We start from the raw sequence: 8,066 nt of genomic DNA, 5'->3' as shown, positions 1-8,066 counted from the left end.
GGGACAAATGTAAAAATCTGACTACAGGCTGGGCATGAGAGGATATTAGGGATTACTGTTAATTTTATTCAGTGTGATGGTGGTATTGTGATCATGGGGAAATGTATTAGGTTGTTAGAAATGCATCATAAAGTATTTAAGGGTGAGGGCTTACCTGGTGGCGCAGTGGTTGGGAGTCCGCCTGCCAATGCAGGGGACATGGGTTCATGTCCCGGTCCGGGAGGATCCCACATGCTGCTGAGCGGCTGGGCCTGTGAGCCATGGCCACTGAGCCTGTGCGTCCGGAGCCTGTGCTCCGCAGCGGGAGAGGCCACAACAGTGAGAGGCCTGCGTACCACCAAAAAAAAAAAAAAAAAAAGTATTTAAGGGTGAAATATCATGATGTCTATAATTAACTATGTAATACTTGAGCAAATATGATAAAATGTTAAGAGTATTAGGACTAGGTGATGGGTGTTCATTAAACTATTCTCTCCACTTTTCTGTATGTATAAAAAAATGTTTATAATGAAAAGCTAAAGAAAAAAAAATAACACACAGTCCAGGGGTGGTGGTTTTCTTGCTTTCAGAGGCAGCTTTTGCAAATGCTTCTGTTACCCGTAACTTGACCAACCATGACACTTTATAATTTGCCAACCAAACATGAGAAATGGGTTTTACTGGTAAAAACAATGGCCTATGGAACAACAGGATAAATGTTGGAAATTAGATTTCTTTCTTCTGGCCAAATGAAAGATATTCAAGATATGTGATTTTTTTTTTTTTTCACCTCACTGCTCAGCTTGAGGGATCTTAGTTCCCTGACCAGGGATTGAACCCGGACCCTCAGAAGTGAAAGTGTGAAGTCCTAACCATTGGACCACCAGGGAATTCCCAAGATATGTGATTTTTCTAAAACTATTCCTTCCCATTTTGTAAGTAGGGTGTACAAATCCCAAGAGGTCTGTAGCCTGTACCTTTAGCAATGATGCCCTAGGCTAAATCCTTCAAGGAGTCTCTCACGAGGAACACTGGAGGATTCTAGGTGCCTGACCCAATTCTCCCTTTGGATTCTTGGCTTTTACTTGAAGTAAAAATTTTGGGGGGCTTCCCTGGTACCGCAGTAGTTGAGAATCTGCCTGCCAATGCAGGGGACAAGGGTCCGAGCCCTGGTCTGGGAGGATCCCACATGCCGCGGAGCAACTAGGCCCGTGAGCCACAACTACTGAGCCTGCGCGTCTGGAGCCTGTGCTCCGCGACAAGAGAGGTCACGATAGTGAGAGGCCCATGCACTGCGATGAAGAGTGGCCCCCGCTTGCCACAACTAGAGAAAGCCCTCGCGCAGAAATGAAGACCCAACGCAGCCAAAAATAAATAAATAAAATACTGAATACATAACTACTTAAAAAAAAAAAAAAGTCCCAAGTTGTCACCTGTGCTTCTGAGCCGCTCACTATAAATCAGGACTCCCATGACCCCCTTCTCAGGTTTAATAATTTGCTAGAATAGCTCACAGAAATCAAGAAGACATTTACATTTACCAGTTTATTATATAATAAAGGATATAATAACAGATACAGGAGAACATCCAGATGAAGAGATACATAGTGCAAACCAGAAGGGTCCTGATCACAGGAGCTTCTCTCCTCATGGTTCGTGAACCTGGAAGCTTCTGAACCCCATAATTCAGGGATTTGTATGGACGCTTCATCACATGCATGATAGATTATTAACTTAAGCTCTAGCCCCTCTCCCCTCCCTGGAGGAGGGGAATGGGGCTGAAAGTTCCAAGCTTCCAATCAGGGCTTGGTCTTTTGGTGACCAGCGCTCATCCTGAATTTATCCAGGGGTCCACCAAGAGTTTCCTCGTTAGAACAAAAGATGCTACCATCATCCAGGAAATTCCAAATGGTCTAGGAACTCTGAGTCAGGAACTGAGGTCAGAGACAATATATTAAAACAAAAGATGCTCCTAGCACCTATATTGCTTAGGAAATTACAAAGACTTTAGGAGCACTGGCCAGGAGCAGGGCACAGTGACCAAAATATATACATTTCTTATTAAATCACAGCATCACAATAAGATATGGAAAATATTATTGCTTCAAAGTAGCAGTTATTAACACTCTCAGGTCATCTGTGGAACTATATATGTGTGTGTGTGTGTGTGTGTGGGTGTGTGTGTGTATTTTTTTTTTTTTTTTGGATGCACCTCGTGACTTGTGGAATCTTGACCAGGGACTGAACCTTCACCCTCGACAGTGAAAGCGCAGAATCCTAACCACTGGACTGCTAGGGAATTCCCTACATATATGTATTTATATACATGGACCAGAATCTATAGCATGTCGAGTATACATTGATAGCTCTTTCTGATATAAATAAAATTCACTATTTTATTGATATAAAATTAAAATACTGTAAATGATCTAATAAAGTCCCGTTTTTATTTCCCTTTCTATCCACTTACATTCCATTATCCATTCTCCTGCTTACATCTTCAACTCTTTTGGATTTTTGCCCTTTTGACTTACCCTCCTGGCAGAGCCCTGACACTGGAGCAATCCAGTATACCTGTCTTGGATTCCTACACAAAATCTGCAAACAACCCCATCGTCCCATCCAATGAGAGTGTAAAGGTCCTATGGTCTGGCCAATCGCACTCAGTTTGGGCGTGAATCCCAGGACCAACTGGGAAGATTATAATTCCTTCCCCAAGGTATTTGGGGTTGAGATTCAAAGAGTCTTGTCAGTTTCTTCATGGCTAAAGATTTGAGCAAGAGTGCTATTTAAAATATTCAGTGATTGGAGTGATATGGGCACTCGCCATTCAGAATGGATAGAAACCATGTGACAGTAGGAGGGGCCTGGGGGGGTGGGTCCTGATGCCTTTTGTTGTCCCTGTAGTTGCTGGATCTTGGGAAGGATCTGGGAGTCCTAGGGAGGTAGTGTGCTTCAGGATTTTAAAATCTCTATGTGGGGAATTCCCTGGCGTTCCAGTGGTTAGGACTCTGTGCTTTCACTGCCTTGGGCCCAGGTTCAATCCCTGGTGGGGGACCTAAGATCCTGCAACCCTTGCGGCACAGCAAAAAAAAAAAAAATCTCTGTGAAACTTGGGAGTTCTGAGCGACCATACTTCCTGCCATGTTGTCATATTGCCTCTGTAATAATTTATTTTAAAATACGTCCTTATAAACAGTGTCATGTACTTGTGTGTAAATTAACTTTAATCTACACTCTAGGGGTGGTTAGTTATCATTAGAGTTACCCTATTAGGAATTCACACTCCAGAGGTGGTTAGTTATCATCTGAAGTGCCCTAATCAGGAATCCATACTCCCCAGGTGGCTACTTAAGCATTTCAAGGATCTTTATTGAAATTTATACCAGAAGGTTCATTAATTAGCATAAGGGATGTTAGAAATACATTTTCATTGGTGAAATAAATGATGTCCCAGATATATGGCTGGCTAGAAAGACTTCACAGCCTTGTCACTCTTGTGAGAATGAGGTACAAGAACACCTAACCAGAGAGTAAGCTCTATGAAAGTAGGAATTTTTCTTGACTTTACCCACCATAGGTCTATATCCAGTGCTGAGAACAGTGCTTGACACATAGGAGACACTCAGTAGATCCAATATATGGTGAATAAGTTGCTAGAAAGCCCAGCAACCTACTGCCTTCCCCGTCTAAATTCTATATGGTTCTGTGTTATCTACTTCTCTCCAGTGTGCCTTCTATTCAATTTTTTAAAACAGTGTCTATTGTTTCCTTTAGTCTTTTATTTTTGTCTTTTATTTAATTTTGTTTTTTATTTATTTATAGTTGATTTACAGTGTTGTGTTAGTTTCTGGTGTGCAACAAAGTGATTCAGTTACATATGTATGTATTTTATATACAGACACACACACACACACACAGACACACACACACACACATATTCTTTTTCAGATTCTTTTCCATTATAGTTTATTACAAGATACGGAACAGAGTTCCCTGTGCTATACAGTAAGCCCTGTGGTTTATCTATTTTGCATGTAGTAGTTTATATCTGCTAATCCCAAACTTTTAATTTATCCCTCCCCACCCCCCTTTCCTCTTTGGTAGCCATAAGTTTGTTTTTTATGTCTGTCAGTCTGTTTCTGTTTTATAAATCAGTTCATTTGTGTCTTTTTTCTTTTAATTCCACATATTAGTGATATCATATGATACTTGTCTTTCTCTGTCTGGCTTACTTCACTTAGTGTGATAATCTCTAGGTCCATCTTCTATTCAATTCTTGGAGGCATCTACTGACAGACCTGAATAGAAGGTTGAGTGATTCTGCTGTTTGGATATTGCTGCACCCACCTCAGAGTGAGCCTCTCCTACAAATGCTTTAGGCATGCTTCAGGACAGAGAGTGAGGATTTCCTTAACCTTACATGAGCAGGTTATAACTTTTTTTGCCCACTTGCAGATAAAAATGAACACATTTGGAAGAATTTTGATGAAGGCTTGCCATCCTTGTAAGCTACCACCTGACATCAATGTTGGGTGGGAGAGGGGGCATGCTTAACTTCTGCCTAGTCCAATCAGTGGACTTTGAGTAAATTGCTATTTACTCAGAGTACCTGACAGTTGCTGAAGGACCCAAAAGTCTGAAGTCAATTGGCAATACATGAGAAGACTGTGGGACAGACACACAGACAAGTTTTTATATTGGTGCTGTATAAATGAAGGATCTTCTATTGTAGGGAGGCATTGGTGCTCTCCAGCCATGTGGAGGATGAATCTGGGAGGCTCTCAAGATTCATCATCAAGGGATCAGAATCGGGAGACTAGATGTTATTTACCAGGAAGACTGTAGAACAAGAAGAGAGTTGACCAAGTAGATAGACTTGGGAACCAACATTTAAAGAACAGGAGATCAAGAAGAAACGATGAAAGGTATTGGCAATCTATTACAGATAAGTGTGGCATCGTAGAAATCAAGAGAGAAGAGGAGAATATGCCACAAAGTGCACAATGCAGAATTTGACCTGAGACTTATTTTCATCGTAGTGTGATAGCAAAGTTGTAAGCTAAGAACTGAAGAGTATCCCCTAGGTTTGGCAATTAATGATTTTACTGAGAGTAGTTTTCAAAAATGTATGGGGTTGGGTATCATTTTGCAGTAGAGGGACAATATATGGGAGGTAAGAGAGTGCAACAAGCAACTCTTGTTCATATTTTTATTTTTATTTATTTGTTTGTTTTTTGCGGTACACGTGCCTCTCGCTGTTGTGGTCTCTCCCGTTGCGGAGCACACGCTCTGGACGCGCAGGCTCAGTGGCCATGGCTCACGGGCCTAGCAGCTACGCGGCATGTGGGATCCTCCCGGACCGGGGCACGAACCCGTGTTCCCTGCATCGGCAGGCGGACTCTCAACCACTGCGCCACCAGGGAAGCCCTTGTTCATATTTTTAGAAGTTTAGATGAAAACGGAATCAATACTTACAAGGATGAAAAGACCTGATCGTGTTCATGAACTGAAAAGAAAGAGCCAGTGGAGAGGGTGGGATTGAAGACACAGAGTAGGAAGTGGACACTGATGGGTTAAGATGTAAAATAAAGGTTCGTTCATTTGAGTGAAAACTAAGTTGTCATTAAAAAAAAAACCCAAACCATGGTATTTATGTTATTCACTTTTCACATTTTGCTTATCCTTTCATTGCTAGTTTATAGAAAAAGCATTTTACTAAATTCAAAATTAGAAACTATTCAAAATACCAGACATGCTTATGATGTCCTTATTGTGGAAATTTACCAGCCAAAGCAGTTACGTCTTAAAATGGTCCTACTGACGACAGAAACTTTAACTCAAAAACTGTAATCATGGGGGCTTCCCTGGTGGCGCAGTGGTTGAGAGTCCGCCTGCCGATGCAGGGGACTCGGGTTCGTGCCCCGGTCCGGGAGGATCCCACATGCCGCGGAGCGGCTGGGCCCGTGAGCCATGGCCGCTGAGCCTGCGCGTCCGGAGCCTGTTGCTCCGCAGCGGGAGAGGCCACAACAGTGAGAGGCCAGCGAACCGCAAAAAAACAAAACTGTAATCATGAAGAAGGTGATGCTGATAGTGATGATAATGATGGTAACTAACATGTGCTCTTCTGGGCCCCTTAGGGATACTCAGCTTTTGATCTTTACAACAACCCTGAGGGAGATACTATTATCAACCTCCTTTTACAGATCAGAGAACAGAAGTAAGTTGCCCAAGGTCACAAGTGTAAAGGGAAGAAACAGGACTTGAACCCAGGCAATTTGGCCCCAGAGCTCATGTTTTTTTTTTTTTAATTATTTTATTTTTAGTTAGTTTTGCCTGTGTTGGTTCTTTGTTGCCGTGCGTGGGCTTCTCATTGCGGTGGCTTCTCTTGCTGTGGAGCATGGGCTCTAGAGCATAGGCTCAGTGGTTTTGGCCCTCGGGATTAGTTGCCCCGTGGCATGTGAGATCTTCCCAGACCAGGGGTCATACCCGTGTCCGCTGCATTAGCAGGTGGATTCTTAACCACTGAGCTACCAGGGAAGCCCCTAGAGCTCATGCTTTTAACACCGCACCACGCAGCCTCTCCAGTTCGATGAGATGAGGTATGCTGTAATGCTTTAGAAACCAGAAAGTGCTACAGTAGATGTAAGATACTTCTTCTATTTAAAAAACAAGCAAACAAACATAATAATTAGTTGGTTGTATTTTTGTTGGATGACAATCTACAGATTGGGGAAGCGTTCATCAGCTTTCTAGTTCTTTTCCAGCTTTAAGATCCTATCATTCCATCTTTCAGTAAGACGTTCTCTTTTCACATGTACTTTCTTTAGATGTCAAGTCAATCAGAGAATGAGGTCATTACACTGCTACTGATTCTGCTCACCATGGCAGTGTCAACAAGCAGAATGAGGAACCTCAAATAAAGGTGCAAAACCTGCTACGGCTGCATATTTTAGAGAATTTTTCAGAAGTATCGTACATGTAGTATAGCAGGAATCTCAGCCTGAATCTAAGCTGGGTCTGATGCTGGGGTTCTAGCGTGTCTCGGCATGTCTGGCAAACTGGTGAGGCAGGGCTGAAAGAAACTTGTTGACCTGGGGGCTGAGACTGCTTCCTTGAACAGGACTCATGTTCCTGGAAAAGAGAATTAGACAGAGAAGCCCTATGAGAAAGACTTAGTCATTGGATGGGGAGTAATAAATGCAGCTTGGGGTAGCTGTTACTGAAATCCATCGCCAGTCTAGGCCTATGAAAGCATGTCTGGGTTCCTAGGAGAGACAGCTCTGAGTAATACCATAAAAAGCTGTTTCATTGAAAACCATATATGATATTGGGCCAAGCAGTCCACTCCGGGGTTCCCCTAAAAGAGGTCAACACAGCGATCTCCATTTCTTCAGGCTACACCATGGCTTTGGCTGTTTTGTTTGTATCACAGGCCCCGGTAGGAGGAGCCTGCAGTGTCTGGTAGGAGCAGAGCAGGGGAGGGGGCCACTGGGTGAGCAGAGATCCCCCCACCCCAGGGGCTCCCCGAAAACTGGCAATGACCTGCCTGTGTTAGCAGACCTGGTAGGTAGAAGCGCCAGTAAAATTCAAGTTATTGTTGCTAATTTGACCCATTGGTACTGTGGTTGATGAGTTTGAATACTATTCCTAATCAAATAGCTCTTATGCAATGGTGTATTATTGGGTAACTTATAATTATGCATAGAGTCACATACTCTCCAAGCAGGCAGGAGGGAAATAGAACAGTGATTCTCAACTGAAGGATCAGTTTTTTACTTTTCAGTGGACTGAGGCTTTTGAAAAATACAATAAAAGTGAATTACCAGATGGGACTTGCCTGGTGGCACAGTGGTTAAGACTCCCGCTCCCAATGCAGGGGGCCTGGGTTCGATCCCTGGTCAGGGAACTAGATCCCACATGCATGCCGCAACTAAGGAGCCTGCCTGCCGCAACTAAGGAGCCTGTGAGCGGCAACTAAGACCTGGCACAACCAAATAAATAAATAATAAATTTTTTAAAAGTGAATTACCAGAATTATAAGATAAAAAATAAACTGATGACATAAAAAAAGTAAGCCTCCATTT

The sequence above is a fragment of the Lipotes vexillifer genome, unplaced genomic scaffold (genome assembly GCF_000442215.2).
Source record: "Lipotes vexillifer unplaced genomic scaffold, Lipotes_vexillifer_v1.1 scaffold559, whole genome shotgun sequence".
In the NCBI taxonomy this organism is placed as follows: Eukaryota; Metazoa; Chordata; class Mammalia; order Artiodactyla; family Lipotidae; genus Lipotes; species Lipotes vexillifer.
Note: the sequence above shows the minus strand (reverse complement) of the source record.